The following is a 24,656-nucleotide window of genomic DNA, read 5'->3' as shown; positions in this document are numbered from 1 at the left end:
TATGTTTCAAAAGTGTTCTCTGTCAATTGACTGTCTGTTGTCGTACTAGAGCGGCTCCAATTACCGGAGACAAATTCCTTGTGGGTTTTTTGGACATACTTGGCAAATAAAGATGATTCTGATTCTGATTCTGATAACATCGCACTACTTATGAGTGAAGCCGAGCACAAAACCTTTAAAGATTGAAATCTCGCTCGAGCGCTTGGCTGCATGAAGCTGAACTTGGTGGCCCAACTCAAATGGAGCGACCGCGAGGACGCTCTGGTGAACTGAACAGCATAAACAAGTCCAGTTAACTGCACAATTAAAAGACACCACCAGGCGCTTAAACTTGGCTGAACTCCTTGACGTTGAAATGCAATGCGATGATGCAGAGGCTGCACAGTGGCCGTCGAAAGACAACGGCGAATTAAACTATGACGATGATAAACCAACCCAAGCCCCTACCTCGAGCGAACTAACTTCCAGAGGTCAGCATAACCAGCTACAAGACGCTTATGCCGAGATTGCCCACTTAAAGGCTAAATTGGTAGAATTAGCCGACCAAGTGCTTGAATTACAGGCCGAACATCAGCGAGCAACTATTGTGCTGCGACAAGCTTCCGATGACATCCAGCAGCTCACCGAACGCACCGAAACACTCAAAGCAGAATGCTCCAAAGAGATGGAATAGTCCTATGGGCTCAAGACACAGATGGCAATCAGGAAGACGGAGCTGTCCCGCCTCTAGCAACAGCTCCGGGACCAAGAGGATGCGTTAGCCCATGTCAGGCGTGAGCTACAATTAGCTCGACAGCTGTCCGCCGACCCTCTGACTCATCCCAGTGCTCCGGCCCCTGCTACAGACAGCCTGGGGGCCTCCCTCGCCAAAACTGTCACAGAGCCCGATAAAACATCTCCTACCTTCGGGCCAGAATCCACCTTCAGGGACGGCCGTGCTGCTTCCTCACGGGTGGCGGCCTCAACTTTTTGGCTCACTCCCGACTCTCCCTCCACCCTTAACTGTAGCTTATCAGATAGCCGAGAAGGCAGGAGCTTAATTGAACGACAACCGGCTCATGTGCTGGCCGATTACCCGGCCCTCTGCCAAGCATTGTCTCAAGAATTTGATGACCCGGAGGCCGCAACCGGCTTATCTGCAGGCCTCACAGTTAAACAGGGGAGACTTGAGACACCCCAAGCTTATTACTGCCGGTTGCGCAATCCCTAAACCCCTCTTGTGCCGTCCTAATCGTCCGACTCGACCCTGGCGAGGCCCCTGACTCGCGTGACATCACGCTACTAAATAACGTTCTGCCATTCCGTCAGCTTTTGGGTGAACTTAAAGCGTGGCCTCAAGCGTTTGCGGTCCCGCCCCATCTCTTCCCATGGTCCTTTGCGGGATCCGACAGCGGCAGAGCGCCGCACCCTCGTTACGTGAATCTCCACGGCCGTTGAGAAGTGGACCTCACGCTAGAGTACACCCAAACAACAACTCATGTCAGGATGGCCGGGCGAATTGCTTTCACCTACTCACAACGCAAAGCAGTGTGATGAGGATACACTTCCAATATTTCCTCTAAATGTCCTTAGATATAGAATTTATGGCATGTGCATGTGTAGTGGTAGGTTAAGCAGTAAAAAAAAAAAAAATACTTAAAAAGTAGACTACTGATGTAGGCGTGCATGCTCATACTTAGGATAATATGATTCAAGTCAAAGTAAAAAGTAGTCTTCCAAATAAGTACTTGAAAGGTTGAGTATTCTGGCTCGTGCTATACAGTTTATCATACACCTTCATATTCATATACAGACTCAATCGGTTAGCCTGTCTGTGGCATTTTGCTTAGTTTGACAGCAACAACCTCGTCTTCTTTCGTAAGACAAAGCTCCGTGGTTGTTTTACACACTCAACATGTAATACATGTTTAGTGTCACAGTACACTTCAAATGAGAGTGCTAATAAAACTCTCGAAGCCTTTTTTTTTTTTTTTGAAGAAGAAGAAGAAGAAGAATTGTTTCGTATCTGCCAAACCACCGGTTTTTGTAATCACTGTCATCATCATGTCGTCTTATCTCCATTTTTTGTGTAGAAGTCATGCCATAAAATAGCCCGGACATCGGTTCGTATCTTGAAAAACTTGTAAGTCAGGTCATTCATCTCTCAAGGTATCAATGTATTGATAGTTTCAACCAAAAATGTCCCCAAAACTATGATGTCTAAATACTTTGATCATATTTCAAATGTTTACGAACATTGTTGTACTCTTAAAGAGACGGCAAAGGTTTTTCGAGCTGAGCATGCACATACACAACGTACACTAGCTGTATGGAAGTCAAAAACAATCAACGACGGACTGTGCAGAAAATACCGTCGTTTTTAAAGTCGAGGCGGAAATATCTCTGAAAAACTTCAATCGTGGATGTTGGTAAGACGGCAGATGTGTCACGATCGCATTACTGATAATACGACGCGTCTGTATTCTCGAAATGATGAACTAAACATTGTGTGGCTAATACTCGGCAGATGCAGGAAATATGGAAGTTGAATTTGATAAAATACTGATTTTAGAAGTTCAATCCTGTCAAAACCCTTAAAACCTCGAATCAGGGATGTTAGTCAGTCAGCGTATGTGTGCTAATAAATACGATGATTCAACCACTCATTTGTTGCTCTACAGTCTGCGTTCAAAACGAAAGGTAAACTGTTCATTACTGATTGAGTTTGATTTGATTTATTTTTCATCCAGAACATAATACAACGTTTTGATCATACATCTGTTACGTTTAGGTTAAGGCTAAATTGACGATTTATAACTACTGTATTACCTTACTCATTTTGAAACATGATATTGATGTTGATAATAAATTAAAAAATCTACTTAAGTTGTTAGGTTAGTTAGGTTTTTGAAGTAGCTTGGAAATATATTGACTGTAACGTATGCATGTGGGGGGGGGGGGGGGGGGGGTCGGAGACCTTGGAATTTCCCGAAGCTTATGTATGAAAGTCTTATGACTTCTCTTTCATCCTAAGGGAGGGACGCCCGCCCGCCCGCACGCACGCACGCACCCATTGTACTCAGAAATGAAGCCTGGAGGTCTCCAGAGAATTGAAGTCACTGTATTTATGATTGTAAGAACAGAGACTGCAAGGATGAAAAGAATATCGGACTGGAGTAAAGTGAGCAGAAGAATTGCTTCAGGATGAATGTATATGACATTGTGCAGATATATGCATTGAAAGTAACAAAAGAACGTGAAAATAAATGTCTCCATATCGTGTCAGCAGTGTGTTCGGTTAAAGACTGCGCATGCGCATATGCTACGAATTAACAAGCATTTGGTTTATTTGCAAATTGAAGAATATGATATTTGCCGGTTTTTTAAGAGGAATACCATCACAACATGTTGATCTTAATGTTTTTCTTGGCTGTTGTTTTTGAACACGTTTAGAAAGCAACAACTTGATACGAGCACAATCGTACTGTGAGAACGAAACAGGAGAAGTCGTGCGTGGTGGGAATATTTCGCTGATGACGTCACCATGTAGCAATTAATCGATCTGAAGAAACCCGCGATCGAATGTTACTAAAGTCAAACGATGACTCGAGACAAAGTAGAGAAATACCTCCTTTAAAAAGTAATCGAGTATTTTCTATTACAATATAATGTATCATGCCACGGTAATTCGGAGAATCCGACTGAGTAATGTTGTCAATATATCGATTTGGGTTGAAAATGACGTACTATAAACTTCATCTGTTTTGTTTAAATAATGTAAGAAAAGTACTGTACTGTTGAAAAGTGGTTGAAATGCAGCATAGTCATGGATATGCTGGAAATCATTGAAGCTAACAAAAGCACCAACGCTTGTGAGTTGATGAGCATGGAAAGGTTTCAGTGTTGACTGGCTGTGACTGGAAGTGTGGGGGGAGGGGACCCGCTTGGGGCGGGGGGTCACTTCCGATCTACTTCCGGCAACAAACAATGACGTCACTCCCGACACACTTCCAGCAACGGGTGATGACGTCACTTCCGATCTACTTCCGGCAACAAACAATGACGGAACTTCTGGCACTTCCAGCAACGGACGACGACGTCACTCCCGACACACGTCCGGCAACAAATGACGACGGCGCGTCCGACGCACTTCCGGCCATTCCTCTTTTTGACATTATTTTTTCAGAGCAGCGATTCTTAAAGTGCGGCACAAGTGCAACTTGTTGTACGCGATCTTCCTCCAGTGGTACGCAAGGAACCACTGAATAAAATGCTCAAACTGCATCATGTTATACCGGCTTAAACTTTTTTTTATAATCCAGCACAGTATATTTGTTAACTAAATATAGTTGAATTTAACATTTTCAAAAAAAATGTTTATAAACATTTATTTAGGTACTGTTTTTTGTTTTTTTTTGTTCTTATGTGCAAAATATTTTACTTGAATTGATTTATCAGCTCAATGAGCTCAAACTGTGCCCAGCATTACATTTTTTAAAAATGTGCAATAATCTGGGACAATGTTGATTGTGCAAATGTTGCAGATACTCCTCAGTCAGTGTGCAAATGGAGCAGATGCGACTCTGGCATGAGTGGCCACTATTGGTCAACAACAGATATGCAAATAGTGCAGCGTGGCGAGACTACGACAGTGAGTGCACCAGTAATGTAGAATTGGTCAAAAAAGTCAAAAAATTGCCAGCATGTTGTAATGGAATTGTAGGTTAGCTGTTTAAGAAGTTGATCGCAAGAGGGAAGAAGCTGTCGGAATGTCTACTAGTTCTAGTTTGCATTGATCGGTAGCGCCTACCTGAGGGAAGGAGCCGGAAGAGCCGGTGAATGGGATGTGGAGGGTCTGAGAGGATTTTGCAAGCTCTTGTCTTAGTTCTGGTAGCGTGCAAGTCCTCAAGGGTGGGTAGGGGGGTACCGACAATCCTTTCAGCAGTTTTGATTGTCCGTTGCAGCCGGAGTTTGTCCTTTTTGGTAGCAGCACCAAACCAGACTGTGATGGAAGAACACAGGACTGATTCGATGACCTCTGTGTAGAACTGCCTCAGCAGCTTTCTCAGAAGCCGCAGGAAGTACATCCTCTGCTGGGCCTTTTTGAGGACGGAGTTGATGTTGGTCGCCCACTTCAGGTCCTGAGAGACTGTAATTCCCAGGAACTTGAAGGTCTCGACGGTTGACACAAGGCAGCTGGACAACGTGAGGGGCAGCTGTGGCGAAGGATGCCTCCTGAAGTCCACGATCCTCTCGACAGTCTTGAGCGTGTTCAGCTCCAGGTTGTGTCGGCCGCAGCGCAGCTCCGGCCGCTCCGCTTCCTGTCGATACGCAGACTCGTCACCGTCTTTGATGAGGCCGATGCCAGCGGTGTCATCTGCAAACTTCAGGAGTTTGACAGCCGGGTGCGTTGAGGTGCAGTCGTTCGTGTCGAGAGAGAAGAGCAGCGGAGAGAGGACACAACCTTGGGGCGCCCCAGTGCTGATGCTGCGTGTGGATGCGGTGGCCTCCCCCAGCCTCACCTGCTGTAAAGGAGTTCAGGGATGATGGTGTCGAACGCTGAGCTGAAGTCCACAAACAGGAACCTCGCGTAGGTCCCCGCACTGTCGAGGTGCCCTAGGATGAAGTGCAGTCCCATGTTGACGGCATCATCCGCAGACCATCCATTTGCACAGTGTTAATGTTACAGTCTTACAATAATCCATTTTCTGAGCCGATTCTCCTCATGCGGGGCGGGGGGCGTGCTGGAGCCTATCCCAGCTATCTTCGGGCGGGAGGCGGGGTACACCCTGAACCGGTCGCCAGCCAATCGCAGGGCACATACAAACAAACAACCATTCGCACTCACATTCACACCTACTGGACATTTTGAGTCTTCAATCAACCTACCACGCATGTTTTGGGGATGTGGGAGGAAACCGGAGTGCCCGGAGAAAAGCCACACCGGCACGGGGAGAACATTGAACCCCGGCCCTCAGAACTGTGAGGCAGATGTGCTAACCGGTCAGCCGCTGCGCCGGCATCTTACAATAATATTAAATATAAAGTTGATAGTTTTTTGAATACTTAGGCCTAGTATGCTGCAGTATTTCTGGTCGTGATGTGGGTACTTGAAAGGCTCAGTATTTTGGGGGGAAAGCGTTTGAGAACCACTGCAGCGCAGTCTTTTAAATTGCTGGTACGGAAAGAAAATGCGCAGCCAGAATCTAATACCCCCAGAAACCCAGATTATGTATTGATTGGATTCATACTGTGACCAGAAAATATGATTCCACAAAATGATATACCACGCAGCATTTAGTAGCCATTACTGTACGATTATTATTGATGCTCTTGGACTCCAGAAGATGGGGCTGCTGGCTGGCTTTTGTAATTTGAGGTCGAAACCGCCCAGCCCGTTCCACACCCGACGAGCTTCGAACGCAGGAAAGACCGAATTCGACAGGAAATGAGCCTTTTCTTCGCCTTCAAAGTTTAAGTGCTCCCCGGGGAATACACGGAGACATTTTATTTTGAAAGTACACACCGGAAGACGTTTTGGTAAAGCGTCGACGGGATTTCCAAACAACGAATGCGGTTGGTTGCTTCAAGCAAGGCAGAGCAACGACAACAAAAAAAAGAAAAAAAGAAAGAAGGAAAGAAGGAAAGAAAGAAAGCAAGGAAGGCAAGAAGGCAGAGCTGCGAGCGGAGCTTGTCTACGGCGGCGGGTCCGGGGTCGCGCGCGAGCCCCCCTCCGTCAAAGCCACACGCTCACCTGGAACCATCCAGACAGACTTGGAATATGGGCAAAACTCCGAGGAAGTCATTCAAGCAGAGCGGATGTTTGATTGAGCGGGAGCGGGAGCGGGAAACCGCCTCGGAATACTCTCTTCGCTGACAGAAAGAACAACCGGAATCCAACGGACAATTCCCAAGTCGGTGGGGCTTCACCAATCCCAATAGCAACAATTTCAACATTAGCCATTTTTTTTTTTTTTTTGGGGGGGGGGGGGTGGGGGACACCCGTATCGAAGGACTTATTGTGTTATTGCCACACTAGTGTGTGCTTTTCTTTGGTGGAATTGGTGCCCAGTGACACTTAATGCATCCAAAGGAGAAGTGACTTGCTCAAGGTACACGGAAATCAATTTGATTTTTGCCTGTTCAATCAAGTTTTGTTGAATGTGTGCGGTGCTGGGGGGGGGGGCTTGGGGGGGCATATTGACTCCTGACACAGCGATTGCCGCGTAGATTTATTTACTCGAATGTCGCGCTTCGGCTTTCGATGAAGCAGAATGCGCGGTGGGCATTCGCCTTCTGCGGTCCAACATAAACAACGTCTCATTTAAGTCACAATGTTGACACATTTATTTTTTTGGCTTAGTTTGACATTATCTGGCAAAAGATAACTAGTATAGTCAAGAACTTTCCCCCCCCCCAAAAAAAGAAAAAAAAAAAAACCCAATCAGAAAGAAAAAGGCGTGTCCTAGCACATGACCTTCATTTGCCTTGTCTTGAAACTCAATTAAGCTTATGTATATTTTAGTCGTATTTAGGTAATTGTGCCAATTCATTGGACAGCCTTTTCATAATCCTTACACTTGTATGCAAAATGAAATAATGTGTTCCAAGAAATTTGTCTGCTTTTCAAACTTTAAGGCGGCATTGCTCAATAAATGTACAAGCATCCCAAAAAAAAAAATATATATATATATGTTATTTTTGTGTGGTATATTCTCAGTTGTCCACATTCTTCCTATAAATCCTAAACACGTGTAAACGCACTCTTTGGATCAGACACGTGAAAGCAGATTATTAATATCTGATGAATTGTGCTGCTCAGGTTATGTGAATCCTTACAGGGCAAAGGAGTCAGCATTTGTGAGGTATATCATATCATATTTTGTCAAACGGCACAGACGAAATGAGTTCTCGAAACGGATGAGACCGAGCTAAACGTGCCAGGAGAAGAAAAAGTGCTATAAATGTACACAATTATCCAACGTGGTAGACAATGTTTTCGATATTTGTGTCTATTGACTGACAGTTTGAAGCATTGATACTTGAAACAAGATTTACTTCAGCTCTTTTATTTAACAGAGCTAATGATGTCAAATTCAAATGTTTGTAATTTTAAATACCAAATTGAGAGGAATTGTGAGCCATTTAGGTCTGAATTTTGGAATTAAAATGTGTATCGGAACAGTTTCGCCCCCTTTTTGAAGGAGCCGGACATGGCGCGCTGAGGTGTCTCGTCGCAAAGAATCCAAATGCAGATATAGCAGTTCGTCAGAAAAACAGACACGGCAATTCTGTGACTGGCGCGGTTGGCTTGTAGTCACAGGAATTAGGCAGCGAAGCCATTCATGCATGTTTTTTAACCTAGATGTCCCTCTTCTTTTCTCCATCTTGTGTCTTCCCGTCGCCATTCAAATCCAAGTGTATAGCCAACTCCCCGAAACTCATCTTCACGCGTGCTCTCAGGAAACCTGATATCTGAATTCGCGACATCAGAGCACGGAGAGGCGACGACGAGGAGGCGGGGGGGTCGTTGAAAGATGAGAGATAAATAGATGGGTGAAGACGGATTGAAGGCATTCTGTAACTAGAGCGCCGCAGACACGCCGCCATGCTATTGGGCGGCCTCTGAGAAGGACAGATGACTTTGTGTGCGAAACCCACGAGTACATTCGGTCAGCGAAGCGATCGTGCTGACGCCAACACCTCAGTAACTCACCCCCAAAGTAACGCTTACCCACGTCACCAAATGTCCTCATGCTTTGTCAATCTTACAATTGAGAGAAATAGGTTTTCTTTGAGCAACTACTGCAAAATTCAACGGGGGCCCATTGAAGAGCTTGGAAAGGGTACGAAATGACTCCTGGCCCGTCATTTACGACACGTAACGTTTACAAGACATCTGTGTTGCAGTTTCGCCAATGAGGAGTTTACGTGTTGTAAAAACTGGACGAATCTGAAGTGATGCTTGAGTGTTTCTAATCACATAGTCATTGAAAATATGTTCGATTGGGTCACTTTCATATTCATTTCATCAATAAGGGTAAAGACACGTGGGCAAATGGGAAAAAAAAAAACAATCTCATTTAGCATTTTCTAATGCCGCTTTAAGCCCTATTTGCAAAAGGTTATTGGTTCAAATTTTAAGCTTTCATAGTAAATGCAATCCTTATTGACAGAGGAATTGGGGGTGGCCAATTGCAATAGGATAAAGACATAAACAGCTTCATAACAGTCATGTGAATTGCACAATTTACACGTGTTGCCCTTCAAACTGTATATAAATTGTCCTCACCACTCATTAAATCCAGTGTCCGAAACGAAATTCAATTTAAAAAAAAAAAAAAAAAAAAAATGCCTGGAAAATATTTTTTCCCAGGCCAAAATAGTAAATTATTTTACATAGGGCTGCACAATATACCAAATAATTATCATCATCGCGATAATGGCACGTGCAGTATGTGTATGTATTTTATTATTGGCTTGAAAAATGTCAACTTACTTTGTGCTTTTTCCACTGAAGTACATTTACAAGTGTGTACTTTTGAACTTTTACTTAAGTAAGGGAATGGCCTACAAGTATCGGTACCTTTACTGAAAGCTATAATCCACAACAATTCCCCCCCCCCCCCCATTTCAAAGAAAAAGTCATTTTCACCCAAGAGGAGATGAGACAATGGTGATGAAGCCATTCAGCTCCTCGAACATCTTGCTGTATTTGATTTTTTGCCATTTAGTGAATGCCCTATTCATTTCCAGCGCTGGCCCGGTTGGTGATGCGCTGCAAATGACAGCAAAGAAATGATGGCGCACGTTTCCTTCAAAACATAGAAAACGTGTAGTAGAATCACATAAGGGACATTACACACATTGCCTGCGTCATATTGAAGCGACGGCGCTGTTCTTTTGTTGTAATGCAGAATTCGGGCTTAGGGGGGCGCCATAAGTTATATACTACAGCTTTAAATAATGAATACCAGTACAGCAATTTGGCTGATATCATTTGTAAAAATGATTTAAAAAAAAAAAAAAAAAAAGAGGCTTCAAGCTGTACATTGCCACCATCAGTTGGAATTGACTTGAAAACTAACCATGAAATCAAAACGTGACGAGATACGAGGCCAGGGGGCAGGGGTCGAGCATAGTGTTGTTTAGTTCGCGAACGTACTGAACCGAATCAGTTTCTGAAATCATTCCTTCTTTGAGTTTGGCCGGCGGCGGGAGCGGAAAGGCAACTGCTGTGGTGTTCTGTCGCTCACTTCTGAATCTTTGGCGAATGACCAATGAGCAGCCAGCGCGCAGGCGGCGATCCGCCAAGGAGGGACGTGCAAGTACGTATGCGGTAAACCGTCGTGCCATGAGCGAAGTTCACTGCAAACTAGTACGATGAGCGATTGGTTCGCTCAAGGAACGACGGATTATTCAGCGAACGGACTCATGAGTGATTTGAACCGTTTGTCCTCACGGGGCTAGCGTTCGCTAGCATCTGTTTCTCCGAGCGGTAACGGGTAATGCGGAGTCAGTCAAGGACGTGGACACAAGCACACATGTGAAATTAAGAAATGTGTATGTATACACGTGCACATGTATCGGTCCATAAATGTCGGAGGAGGAGGGAACGGGTTAGGGTTATCTGTCATATGATGGGAATTTTGTGAAACGTTTGGCGAAAATAATGAAATTTGAGACAAGGACATTTTTGGAAGATGGAAAATATTTTGTAGTTGTAATAGATGAGATTGGTGGAGAAATGCGGAAGGAGGAAGGAACAATGTACAATATGTCATAATAGGCCAATTTTGTGGGTCAAAAAGGAGGAATATTTTGGTGGGAATGAGGAATTTTTTGGGAATGTTGAAAATCAATCCCACGGTGAATAGAAGGAGCTGAATATTTCTCATTTTAAATGGGAAGGATGTGAAACTTGTTTTGTTGAATGTCTGTTGAGAAATAAGGAAACTGGAGCTAAAACTTAAAAAACTTTGAATTTGAAATTTTGTGAAATTTGGGGAATGGGAGTGGTTCACAGGTTGGCTTGAATGAGCGGAACACGCAGAAGTTGAAATGGTGCAAATTGGTGGAGCTAAATTCGTAACAATTTGGAGCTCTTAGGGTTAGTTAATAATACATGAGTTTACGGCTGTTAATGTTAAATGATGTTAAGGATTATGTCACAACACAAAATGAACTCACTTCAAATTCAGAACTGGCCAATCAAAACAGAAAGATATTGTACTTCATCTTTTCCTGGAGGATGCATTTGGGAGGAGCCTTTGAAGTTGGTAATAATGAAAAAGGAAGTGATTTGAGTCCGTTCTCTTCCAGAAGGAGAGCGCTTAAAGAGGAGGATGCTGTTCATGCGGCACAGCTTGAAGCAGGCATCAGCTGCAGCTGCAGGTGGGCCTGGCTCAAGTTGGAGGCTGAAACAAAAGAGCAAAGAAATGAGGCAAATCAACATGAACTCGAGCGGTATAAATACATGTTTTTATGCGTGAAGAAAATTGGATTATTTTGCCTTATTGTACTCTTCAGAGTCTTCCAGAGTGCTTCATTTATGTTCAAATCAAAAGGATTTTCTGCGGGACCCGGGGGATCCCCCCAGACCCTCCTGCAAAGTTATTACATTTATTTGGGCACCTTTTTCATGACCTTGGTATATCCTATATGGTATTTGTATGTCTTATATCCTATATATATATATATATATCATCATCATCATCATCATCATGAAGGCCTCTTCTTCACGTTTGCAACTGCTAGGACATTTTGCAATGTGTTGCCGGTGTGTTCAAGGATTTCATCTATCCATCTACTTTTGGGTCTCGGCCGTGGTCGCTTCGTGTCCAGTGGTATGGAATTGATAGTTTCTGCGGTCCACCTCTCGTCAGCTCTTCGCGCAACGTGGCCAGCCCATTTCCATTTAAGGCTTTTTAATTTTCCAATGACGGTCGGGAACTCGCGTCTGCCGTCTTATCCGACTGCATCTTTTCTTGTCGCGAATGCTTATTTTCAACATTTGGCGTTCCGTGTTCCTTTGGGTTCCACGTAGTCTTTGTATAACTTCGGCATTCGTAGTCCAAGTTTCACTCCCGTAAGTGAGGACTGGTAAAATATTTTTCTTTTCAAGCAAATGGGAAGATTGTTCTTGAATATAACACAAAGCCTTCCATAAGCCTGCCGGGCGAGTTTTATTCGGCGTTCAACTTCAGTGCTTGTATTTCCATCCATTGTTACAAGTTGGCCTAAATCGATGTAGTTGTCGACGGCGTCTAGGACATAGTCCTCCATTTTGATATCATTTTGTTCATTTTCAGACCTGAGCGACGGCTTTCTAACTCTAATTCCGGAATACGACGCTGTGGTTGTTCAGCATCGTCGGACAATAAAATGATGTCGTCTGCAAAACGAAGATGGCTGAAATAAGCGCCGTTCATTTTTCGTCCTTCTTTTTCCCAATTGAGCTTTTTAAATATTTCTTCAAGGCAAGCTGTAAATCGCTTCGGAGCCAGTGTGTCGCCATGCCTGACCCCTTTTCCCAGACTTATTCACACTCTTTCATCATCACTTCGTATTGAACCTGAAGAATCGTTGTATATTGATTGTAGAATGTTGATATAGATCGGCTCTATCCCTTGCTTTACTAGCGCCTGCATATCGAAGTGGTGGCGACTGAGTCAAACGCTTTTTCATAGTCGATCAAGTCTACACACAGAGGCATTTCGTACTCGTGTCGTTGGATTATTTGTTGAACTGTCTGTATGTGGTCCATAGTATTAAAACCGCTACGAAAAGCCGCTTGTGCTTCACTGAGCTTGATTACAATTCGCTTTTCCAAAGCCTTTATAAATGGTTGCGAGCAGGCTCATTGGGCGAGAATTACTTCGGTCCCTTTTGTCGCCTGATTTTTGTAGCAAAATGATTTCTGCGTCTTTCCATGTCGCCGGCACTTCTTGCAAGTCCAAGCAGCGTTGAAATACTTTCACAAGGATCTTATGAAGTTGCTTCCCTCCTGCTTGAAGCATTTCCACAGAAATTCCATCCAGACCACAAGCTTTTCTTTTCCAAATTCTTGAACTCGCGGCTGTGACATTGTTCCATCTTCCATTTTCAAACCAAAAATTCTTGTGGCGAATTAATGCACGTTTTATGTTTTTTTTATTCCATGTCCAGCTTCAAGTGTTTTCTGAACAAGCCGAACGTTGTAAGTTCTCAATTCTTCTCGTATCTTTTTCCAAATGGTCTCGCACAGTTCAACATGTTCAATGTTGTTGATAATGCTGCCCCTTTTCTTCATTTCTCGCCGCTTTTTCATGAAGTCGAGAGGACCTTTAGATATTCTGGATGTTGTCCTCTTTCTCTTTGTGTGCAGTTTGAACAATCCCGTTTACAATTTCATCGTTGTGTGTTGACAGATCTGTGTCTTGTTCAACAAGTTCTATTAAGCGTTCTCCTCTTTTGTCTATATATATACACACACACACACACACACACATATCATGGGGTGCGACCAAAGAGCGCGACCAAATCATGTGCTGGCCAGTGCAAAAGTTAGTATCGAGTCGGACCATTTTTGCAATGACAATATTTGTTCCGATATATTGTGCAGCCCGATGTAAAATGACGTAATATTTTGGCCGGTAAAAAAATACGCTTGGCTGGTGGATTTTGTATTATTTTTTTCCATCAAGCGGCCAACTTGGGCACGAGTCAAAGAGTTCATTTCGGACACCGACCGTATGCTTTCTTCTCGACCATGTCGAAAAAGACAACATTGGAATTTCCGTTTACTATGCATAGCGCCTTGCGTATTTTCTCTCCCTTGCAGTTTGACCTCGCTCCTTCTTTCATGCTCATCAATCCCCCGGCCTCTTATCTCAGTTTGACACTGTTTTACGTTTCTTCTTTCCGTCTACTTCTCAGTTCTATTCAACTCGGTCAACTTGGCCTCCGTTTCACAAAGCGTCTGTATCCTCTCGTGGTTATTTCTCAAATGTCATCTCCTCTACTATTTGAAGATGGAACATTGTAACTCACCTCTGTTCATCCGTGCATGGCTTTTACAGTCTTCAGCTTCGGTTAATTCTTCTCCTTGATTAGTGATTTTGAGGTATGCCTACAGCAGCTAATTGAGAGTTTGACTATATGTCCATCCATCCATTTTCTGTATCGCTTCTCCTCACGAGGGTCCGCCGGCGTGCCGGAGCCAATCCCAGCTATGTTCGGGCGAACTGGTTGCCAGCCAATCGCAGTGACTATTTGTCCTGTTCAATAAAGGGCTGAAAGTGAATTTGAAAAACGTGTTGGTCGGGGCACTCGTAAGTAGGCTTTACGCGATCAGCCAGTTTAAAAAAAACGATCGCCGATCCCATAACAAGATGGAGCAATGTGTCTATTTAAATGACTTGTTCATTTACTGTATATACTTGTGTACTGTATACTGAGTTTCTTCAAAAATATCTTGTCAGGTCAAACCAACATTACAACATAATGTAATGGGTGCTAAGGTACTGTCATTAAATTACTTTATTGTAATTAACTTCATACACAGCGAAACCTGAGAGCATGATTCGACCGAACGCCGGCACCACCGTTGGTGCTAGCACTAGCTTGCTAGGCTACGTAAGGTTTTGTTGCCTGCTTGCGAGCCGTATCGTATTCAAAGTACGTGAACGTACCTCAAGCGAGCCTTGAACGAACGTCCTCTCCTGAGCACCGCTGACCACCAGCACACGTTTTTCCTCATTTTGTTCTTATAATACACATGACGCCATCCATTGTTGTTGTCGTGGCCTCGGTCACCTTGGAGTTGAGCAGATGAAGCCCAGTGATCGTTAAAGACGGGATGCGGTGGTATCGGAATAAGATTTGATTGCAGTGGTCTGACATAGTGCAAGTGTGAAAGAGCAAATTTGTCTTGTAGTCTGATCCGGGCATGACGTGTTGTCTGTCCAACACTGCCAACATATCTTCTTTTTTTTTTTTTTAAAATGACTTTATTGGCTGTCAGAAATTGACAGGAGTGCATGTACATCCAAAGACGCGCAACAAGGCTAAAAATAAACTCGCTTTTGGATTCACACAGCGTACACGATGCCGACGCAGAGTAAATGTCTTGTGCCGAGCCGATCGATGACGTCATTCATTGCTCCGAGGGATCACGGTCGACGGTAGAGGATTCCCCGTCATAGCGGGTGGCATTGGGTGATTGGGTTTTCACGTCATTGTTGAGGAATCGCATGAACCCCCCAAAGGAATTTAAATTGAGGGCCTCGATCGACTGCCATCTTTAAAAAGAAACATTTATTTCATCCTTCTTGCAGTAATGTAAATATTGAGGTCTGGTGTCAGCTTCTTGAAATGTGCATGTTTTGTGGCAGTCAACCAAATTTGGAATTTGTAGTTTCTTTTTGGTCACCTGTACAGGTTTAGACACATGTACACCGTATAGGTGGTGCTTCAATGGTAATTAATTGGTATGGCTTTTAAGATTATGTAAAAAAGAATTTCAAAAAAAAAAAGTCTCAATAAGACAAATTTATCTCTTAAAAATTTGGAGCGTCTTTAATAATGTGTCATTTAGTTGGACGAATGACACTTTTTTTTTTTTTTAAGCAGGTCCTTTCGGTTCAGCTCCCCAAAAAGCAGGCTCTAAAGTAATAAAGTAATTGATTCTAAAATTATGTGTACAAATAATTACTAATACAAAAAAAAACTGTGCAATATGTATTATAATTTGTTATTGATTTACATACTCGGAGCGCTACAAAACGTAAACTATGAAATACAAACACGAAGGACCGTCCCAAGAAGTGCGGCATTTTTGTGTGTTGTTGAACTATTGTCGTAGACGCACTTGCAGGTTTCCTTGCAACACCGTACACGTATGCGTCATTCAGCTTGTTTCTGGACCCTGCTCGATATGCTATTTAGATTTTGCAAAGTCTGTACTCAGCCCTCAAACTAGCTATGACAGTTAAAAATGTGTCCGCATTTGACTTCATATTATTTTTTTTTTGCCTTAGCTGCGTATAGTTTCTCACTGTATAGCAATGCTCTCTCGCACTCCAGTTTGTGTGCCGACTGCTGCGTGTCTGTAACCCCCCCCCCCCCCCCCCCCCCTTGAAGGGAGGTTCTTTATAAAGGCCGGATCTTTGGGGTGGCTCCTCAAGGCTGCGTGTCTGTGACCTCCCCCTTCCCCCTTCCCCCTTCACCCTTAGTGTGGACACACAGATGCTGGCAGACATCTTGATCAATCACATGCAGCTTTAACAGAAAAAAGACAACCGGCTCCGGCTCCCGTCGTTCACCGCAAAGAGATCCGGACGGGCCGTCCGACACGTGACCCGTGTTAATTCCGCAGCTTCTAATGGCCTTCAGATAGCTGACTAGCTAAGCAATCAAGATGGCCCCAGCGTGCGTGGCCGGCCTCATGCTTTTCGTCTTTGCATTCCATCTGTCACTTCCAGCCCAAAGTGTCAACTTTCTGACAGATATTACGAAAACCTCGGCTGTCCACGGAAAATCTACATCCGTCTAATCCAAATAATTCGAACTCTGAGCCTCCCCTGCAGCGCTGTCATTGTATTCATCGCTTGCACAATTCTGTTATTGATCAGTATTACTGCATTATTGATGAAGGATTCTCTATACTTTGTACATTTGTGCATATTTCCTGAATGTATGTTTTATTGTTTTTTGTTTTTTTTTGCTACAGTCTTCCATACAGTATTCGCCCACTACATTGCAATTCATCATTCACATCCCTGCAGTATTGCATTTTTTAAAAAAGGGATCGCTTGTTAATGTTTTCTTTTTTTCAGTATATTTACTTGCAGTTGCACATGCACTTTTCAGCTGTTTATTGGATGCCGGGAGAACAATTAAACACACTCACGCTAATTCTGCTATCGGCCACAGCTTCCACCCAGACACTCGCGCACCCCACCAGGCCCGGCCGCTTAAAAGCCACAGTACACAATACGTACATTCAGTATTTTCCAGACATTGTTTTTTTTTTTTTTAAGCTTTAGAATGTGCTTAAAACTTGTGTTGAAGTATGTTTTAAGAAATTGGATTATGTCTAAAGTAGGGATGTCCCGATCTGCTAGTATATGACAATGCCCGTCGATCACAATAATGATCGACCGCATGGACTGGAAAAAGCGACCAAAACTATCTCTGAGCTGAGATGCAGTCTTTCAGATGAGCTCAGGAGAAAGGAGTCGCTGATTTCACGACATCCTGGCCGGCTATTTCAGTGCTCTCTCATCAACATTGGCTCAAGCCCCCATCAGAATCAGAACCCTACTTTATTTGCCAAGTATGTCAAAAACACACGAGCAATGCATCTCCGGTAGTTTAGTTGGACCAACTCGAGTACAACAGATGGCCACCGTGATTAAAATGTACTTTTACTTCCTAAAGGCACACTACGGAGAGTCAATGCCGGTGTGCAAATAGTGCAGTCCTCGAGCAACTTAGAGCAGTTTGAAGTCACTTAATAGTGCGATAATCTGGTACAGTGACAATTGTGCAAAGGGTGTCGAGCAATTTAAAGTGATTCGGGAGCCCCCGAGGAGGACACGCTTGCGTGGAATCCAAGAACCTGCCCAAGACCATCCTGCTCAACCCCACGGCGTGGTGTCACCGAGGTCGAGGTCGAGGTGGTGTCGCGTGGAAAAAACCACCAGCGAATTGCCGGTTCTGCAGAATAGATTCGCCGCCCCGGCAGATGATTCCGCCGCGCCCGCGGGCACGTCTACGTCGCCGGGGACGATTGGGGATGGCGCTGGTCCGGTGGTCGTTTCTCGTGGACCCTTAACTAATTCCCCACCCAGAGTGACGTCCTCTGTTGGGAATCCTGGAGCAGGACACTCCCCCCCCCCCCCCCTCTCTCACGGCTGCCGACATCCAGCACGCCGTCATTTCCGCTTCCAGCTAACCCTCGTTTAAACTTCCCACACGCACGACATCCCCTCACAGGCCATCAGCCACGCTACACGCTGTTACTCCGCTCACACATGCACATTCCGCTTATCACCACCGACAGGGTGCAGTACAAACAGCAACAGAGAATCATACCCAAACGAAAAGAAACGCTGGACTTTACCGCAATATCATGAAAAACACAGGAAATCAGCTATAATACTCAACATGGCACTTTTAAATGTACGTTTTATTTCACTGTTCTTTATTTGACCGAAACCTGGCTGGGCACAGACGCGCCACCAAATGTTAGCTTGGTTATTTATTTTTTTTCAGTGTGGGATGGCAAGAGGGGGGGGGCACGGGGGGCACAGCATCCATAACAACAAATACATTGGCCACCGCACCGATTTGACTTGACCAATATTACACTTTGGAACATCATGCCATTGTTTTGAACAGTCCCCCTATTTTATGTGCAGTAGACCTCCCATGAATGTTATCTATCATTCATAGTAAGTATGAAATGATTCTCTGAGCCGGCTGTTTTAATCTTCATGTGGATAACATTTTAGACTAACTTGCAAATGTCCTTAATATTTGTTATTTGAACCAATACATCATGCAGCCAACTCACAATATGGGACACACGCGACTCACGGATTGACCACGCGTGTGTCCCGTATGGTTGACTTGGCCGTCTCCGCCCACTGCGTGTTTTTTGAATATTATTCAACGGGAGGCCTCTGAAGTGGTTCCAACATTCCTGAATGTTTTAAGCCCACGTCACCTGCCCCGTGTAGTTCCGCGGTGGCCGATTTGAATTGCAAACTCCGAACAAGCCTGGCCCCGGTCGAAACTACAGAGGTACTGACGCAAGGAAAAAACGGATAAAAAGGGAATGCAGTGTCGCAGAAAGGAAACCAAAACCATTGCGAAGTACAAAAAATATATGTCGCAATGCTGTCAAAAGTTCGAGAAAGGCATACATCGCAAAAATAATCAATGAGAATGAGGAAGGATATCTGACATTTCTTGCTGTTCTTTGCGCACGACGCACACATTGCCTTTTGCGAATAAAGCGCGTTTTGTTGAAAGCATTGAATCCCATAGCTTTTTTTTAGGCTAAAAACGGACAAAAGATGGGACGAAGTCATTTGTAAATGTCCTTGTTCCTGTGGTGCTAATGAAAGAAGTCGAAATGATTGCATCTTTCGCCGCAATTTTTGTCTCTGCTGCAAAAGCAGGCATTTTTGTCTGCAACAATCGCAAACAAATGTTTTGGGAGTGTTTGCCAACAACATTGCTGTGCATTTATTTTTGAGGGTGCGATTGAGTTCGACACCCTTCTTACAGTATATTTGTTGGATTGTAGCTTCTCTTTAATTGAGGCAACAATGAATTATTGTCACGTGTCAACATGCCCAAAAACATCAAACTAGGTGTCCTCTCCACACAGGAAGAAAGAACGCTGTTTCGTGTGTGTCGGTGGAAGTTCCACATCTGATTTTTGATCGACAGGGCAAGCAAGTAAAAGCAAGAACGTTCACTTTTATATTTCCATGGCCAAATACTGTCTACGGTATGTAGGATATGTACGGTAGATGTCCATGGCCGTAAACGCTTCTGCTCGATGGCACTCATTGAATTGTGGGTAGGTTGAAGTTTTGGCTCGACAGGCTCGCTCGCCCAATCGCCGATGGAGAAGCAACCGGTTTACATTTGCGGTTGAAGCAGGAGTGGAACGATAAGACGGCAACGCCCACGTCTGCGTTGGACGCGAAGTAAATGGAAGGGCGGAGAAATCAGGTGAGAAGTCGTCTCTTGGCAAAACGACAATTGCGGCCTTGACAAAATGTCCGGATGAGGCATTGATATAACGATAAAATGAATCGACGCAGATGAAATCCATCCAACCATTGTGTCTTTTGTGTGCAAGCTCGTCGCTTGCACTCTTCGAACCCCAGGTGGCAGCCATAAATTTCCCCCGTTGATTTGTAGTGCACATGGATTTTCGCCTGCCTCGAAGCCCCAAACTAAAATAAGCTTTGTTTGGCAGCTGATGCACTTGTAAATCTGCCTGTGACATTTTGATAGTGGATGACACACTGAGAGGAGAGCAAATATCATTACAATGGGAAAGCATTCCAATATGCCACTCAAAGCGACTTATCGACAAAACCGGTGTTCCAAGCCGACAAGCTGTTAGAAAGCTCACAAAGCGGCTCGAGATGAGAAAAGGGGAAGTTTTCATCGAAAAACAAAAGAGTTCAAGGTTCTGTGCGCAAGTGGTCTCGGTCCGTCTATCTGGAGGTCTCCCATAATTTTAGCCGTTATGGCCAAGTGGAGGAAGCCGGTGCCACTTTGCGTGGCAATGACAGGAAACATGGATCGTCTGTCTCGAAAGGAAGCTTCGCCACCCCCCCACCCCGACACACACACACACACACACACACACACACCAGCTGAATGATGATCAAAAAACAGCGCAAGTCACTACTTCCTTGTTCCCAGAGCCAGATTCGAATGCAGGGACATTCATTCATTCATTCATTCATTCATTCATCCATTCATCCATTCATCCATCTTCCGTTCCGCTTCTCCTCACACGGGTCGCGGGCGTGGTGGAGCCTACGCCAGCTATCTTCAGGCTAACGACCATTTGCACACACATTCACACCTACGGGCAATTTAGAGTTTTCACTTAACCTAGCATGCATGTTTTGGGGAGTGCCCGGAGAAAAGCCACGCAGGCACGGGGAGGACACGCTAACTCCACGCAGGGGGGGGGGGGGGGCGGAGATCGAACTGTGAGGCAGATGTGCTTACCAGTCGTTCTCCGTGCCGCTAATGCAGGGACGCCAACTGCTCAATTGATAGAAATGGTCATAGTCCACACATCACTCAGTTACAACCACTTGGCTGTGGAGAATTTTGGGAATTGTACTACGAATGATCATTTTTGGGGGGGTGGTCAATGACTCATGTTTTTCTTTTGCACTATTAACAGAAGGACTCGCCAACTAAAGATGATTGCATTGTTTCGGCTTGTCCCGCCGCCAGTGTCCTCTCTAACATCAAGTGCTTCGTGTCTTCCCTCACTACATCTGTCAACCTTCTCTTGCCTGTCAGCTCCATCCTCTCCAGGCTTTCACCCATATCTTCACTATTACTCCTCTGAACATGCCCAAACCATCTTAAGTCTGCTCTCTCTAAACATCGAACCTCGGCTGTCCCTCTGATGAGCTCATTTCTCACCCTATCCAACCTGGTCATTCCTAAAGAGAACCTCAACATCTTCATCTCCGCCATCTCTTCAGCGCCACTGTCTCCGAAGTGTATATCACAGCTTATAAGCCGTCCCTTCATCTGAGCAGACACTCTTCTGTCTCACAACACACCTGACAGTTTCCACAACATGTTCCAACATGCTAGGATCATTTTTTTTCTACCTCCCTTCCTCACTCACCATTGCGCTGGACGGTTGACCTTGCGTATTAAAGTTCATTGCTATCGGTACCTCACTCTTCCTCTTCCACCCCAATCATTCATGCGCATACAGTGTAATCTCGACAGAACGGATGAATAAGGCCGGGGGGTCTTCCGATATAGCCAATTGTCTGTTACATTGAAGCACTTTTTTGAGGCCATATGCAAACATATTACTGTACAGTACAAAATTAGGGTTTTGTAGTTTTTTTGTGTGTGGCTGAAAACGCCCAGGGCAGTACAAAGTTAGCGTAAATAAATATAAAAAAAGCTTGAAAATGTTTGAAAGTTTCACATTTTATCCAAACTTACCACGCCGGTGTGGTTGGTCATGTTGACGTACAGTACTCATCACAGGTGAGTCTCTTTCATGAGCTGCAAGGAATTAGTGTGCTTGCTAGTTCCAAATCTGTTGCCAAAGACGAACGGCTTGACAAAAAAAAAAACTGTTACTGTACCAAAAATAGCATGTTTCAGACTCCAAAGACTTTTTATTATTATTATTATTTTTTTTACTCCTCAGCGATAATGCCGATGGGGGTGGGGCTGCTCCCCTTTTCTCTGTGGTCTGCCAACCGGTCGGGCCGTGCCCGCAGGAGTCTAGCCTCTTACTTCACACACTCAGCACATTTTTACTACTCCCACTGTACATATTTCGCACATTGGGCACATTTACATCTCAGTCAGGGTCCCCTGGGGAGCTGGCACAAGGCATGAGGAAGCCGGTTCCTGGCACATCTGTGCTGGTCTCTGCCCTGCTTGTCCTTCAGTTTTAATGCATCATACACCCATCAGTGGGGGGAGGGCAGTGTCGGACCGGGGAGGACAATCAGCCAGGTGTTCCGGCACTCCAGCCTGCTCTCTGGCCTGCCTTGCCTTTGCCCCGCAGATTTTTAATGCACCACATATATTTGCGTATTCTTTGGGGAGCTGGTTGGCCTGGGTGTGGGTGACGGTTGTGGGCCATCATTGCATTGTGACCGTCTCACCTCACCCCAACCAGTTTCCCCAATTTTAATTCACGACACCCCACCACACACGATCATGGATACAGGGATAATGGTTGGCAGTTGGGGACTTGGTAACCACAGTAATAGGGTGGGAAGTGGGTATTCACATTGGCTTGACTCCTGATCGACTTCGTGGTCCTGTCATCGGACTTGCGGCCGCATGTCTCGGACACTCGGGTGACGAGATGGGCGGAGCTGTCAAATGATCACCACCTGGTGGTGTGTTGGCTCCAATGGTGGGGGAAGATGCCAGTCCAACCTTGCAGGCCCAAACGTGTTGTGAGGGTCTGCTGGGAAGGTCTGGCAGAATCCCCTGTCAGAAGGACTTTAAACTCCACCTCCGGCAGAACTTCACGCACATCCCGGGGGAGGCGGGAGACATTGAGTCCGAGCGGACCGTGTTTTGCGCCTCCATTGCTGAGGCGGACGACCAGAGCTGTGGCCGTAAGGTGGTCGGTGCCTGTCAAGGCAGCAACCGCCGAACCCGTGGTGGACACCAGCGGTGAGGGATCCTGTCAAGCTCTGTAGTTTAGGTAGATCAGTGGCAGCTGGTGCACTTCGGACGTGGGCCTTCGCTTCGTCGTCAACTCCACCCCCCTTGACGGATGTACATCAATGGGGAAGAAGGTCCATCAGAAAACCCCACCCCCACTCGACACCCCACCCAGTTGACATATGAGGAAGTTTGCTCACCACCAAAGAACCCGGTTGACGAATGTACTAGGATGGATAAAACGTACTCCAATTGTGACTGGTGACCAAAACAGTGATGAGAAGCCCTGTTTAGCTTCTATTCCAACATTCAACTCTGTCGCGAGCCGACCGGGCGAAATTATGATGACGTCTTTGTTTAAAATTGTGTAAAACGACACCAGACGCCAGCTTGATCGGCAGTGCCTGGTAGACATGCGACATTGCTGTTTGAGTCCTTTTTAGAGCCAGTTTAATAGATGAAGCTGGACACTTTGAGCCTTTAATGGTGGCAATTCCTACCTACTATTTTAATAAACCAGGCTCACTCAAGTCAAATATGGCAGACAAAAGTGCTACTCTGGTTCTGACGTGAAATTTCTAGTCTTCAGTATAGCAGTTCACGATCATGATTTATCAAATAATATGGCTAAAACCTTAAAACTCTCAATGAGACACATCGCATTCACCATATAGATGCGTATTATTTCAACTCCATCCTCTCGCTAGCTGTGTCGGGTCCGAGCCAGCGGTGCAGTTGTTTAAGTGGCCAATCAATCGTTGACGCCATCCAGGCACAAGGATTGTCCGACTTACTGTCGCAATGTCCAGTTTGTCTTGAAAATGATTTTTCTTTGTCGTCTTCATGGGACGTTATGTAGGAAAAATCCACTCAAGTCGCTCTAAACCAGGGGTTTCAAACTCATTTTAGTTCGGGGGGGTCACACTCCCTCAATTTGGTCTGAAGCGGGCCGGACCAGTATATCTGTGGCCTTATAAGCTGTAAATAAGGACAAGTCATTTTTTTGGGCTGCACATAATTCCAATTACATTTGGGAAAATATTCGCATTTCTTTATTACGAGCTTGTTGCAAATCTTTGTTTCAAATCATAAGAGCAATCTCAAATGTCATAAGAAAATGAGTGCATTTTCAACAATATTAGGAATCTGCTTGCGTTTCGTCGATCTACTGTGTATACGGTATGTAGCTATTTATAAAACAAGTTATTTAGAATGTCCATACATTTTCACATCTGAAAAGGCTCAAGTGACTCATCAACTCCTCACCGACTGAAGTGGTCGAGCTTTCGGAATGAAAATGCAGTTATCCCCCGTCCTTGTAAATGTGTACAGGCAGATTGACAGAGTGAAACTAAAAAATGAAGACAAAAGAAATGTATTCGCGATGTCTATTAAGGACATGCTTATCCGCAGTGAACGCAAAATAGACTTATTGAATAGTCACCCAGTAACTCGCCATAAAATGCTGAAAACAAGGAATCTATATGAGTTGAGCATAAATCTGCACAAACAACCACCACGTTCCATTGTCGCTGCTCAGGCTGATTTCTGGATTTTAAGGACCTTTTTATGCACGAGACAAATATTTACAGTTTAGTGTATTTTAATAACTGTGGACATTGTCTACTGTCTTGTGATTTTTCAAGTATTGTGTCTAACTAAAATTGTGCAGTATAGTCTGATTTCAGAATCAGAATCATCTGTATTTGGCAAGTACCAAAACACACGAGGAATTTGTCTGCGGTCGTCGGAGCCGCTCGAGT

The 24,656-nt window shown here is 44.7% G+C and overlaps 1 protein-coding gene across 7 annotated transcripts in view; it reads left to right on the top strand.

The window, feature by feature from the left end:
• Positions 1-6,285: 6,285 nt before the first annotated feature.
• LOC133480183 (adhesion G protein-coupled receptor B1-like) overlaps positions 6,286-24,656 on the top strand; it is a 274,432-nt gene continuing 256,061 nt past the window's right edge. For 3 of the 7 annotated variants that reach the window (XR_009789207.1, XM_061777926.1, XM_061777924.1), the window contains exon 1: positions 6,287-7,091. The gene's annotated coding sequence lies outside the window, so the exon portion shown is untranslated. Of the gene's footprint in view, positions 7,092-24,656 lie in introns of all 7 variants that reach the window. The other 4 variants (XM_061777927.1, XM_061777930.1, XM_061777928.1 and 1 more) reach the window with 3 other exon arrangements.

This window comes from Phyllopteryx taeniolatus, chromosome 6, assembly GCF_024500385.1.
Source record: "Phyllopteryx taeniolatus isolate TA_2022b chromosome 6, UOR_Ptae_1.2, whole genome shotgun sequence".
Classification (NCBI taxonomy): domain Eukaryota; kingdom Metazoa; phylum Chordata; class Actinopteri; order Syngnathiformes; family Syngnathidae; genus Phyllopteryx; species Phyllopteryx taeniolatus.
The sequence above is the reverse complement of the archived record's forward strand: the minus strand, read 5'-3'. Positions and strand labels throughout refer to the sequence as shown.